This window comes from Equus przewalskii, chromosome 23, assembly GCF_037783145.1.
Source record: "Equus przewalskii isolate Varuska chromosome 23, EquPr2, whole genome shotgun sequence".
In the NCBI taxonomy this organism is placed as follows: Eukaryota; Metazoa; Chordata; class Mammalia; order Perissodactyla; family Equidae; genus Equus; species Equus przewalskii.
In genome coordinates this window covers 3,841,229-3,841,498 of record NC_091853.1, presented here as the reverse complement: position 1 = coordinate 3,841,498, position 270 = coordinate 3,841,229, and positions in this window count along the sequence as shown.

Here is a 270-nt window from a genome sequence, read left to right as displayed (position 1 = left end):
GCTCTTATTTGAAATGCGGATTCCTGGACTCCAGCCCCAAAGTTTCTGATCTAATAGGTGTGGCCTGAGCCCAGGAATCTGAATTTCTAACAGGTGTTCCAGGTGATCCAGTCCACAGGACCCAAGCACCAGTGTTTGGGAGTAACCACACCGAGCGTGTTCCTGGGCTCCCCGCTGACACTCTCCCCTGTCCTGGGACACGTGTGTCTGGAGTCTGCCTCCCAGTGAGCTCCGTGACTGTCATTTCAGCACACATGCTCTCCACACTGA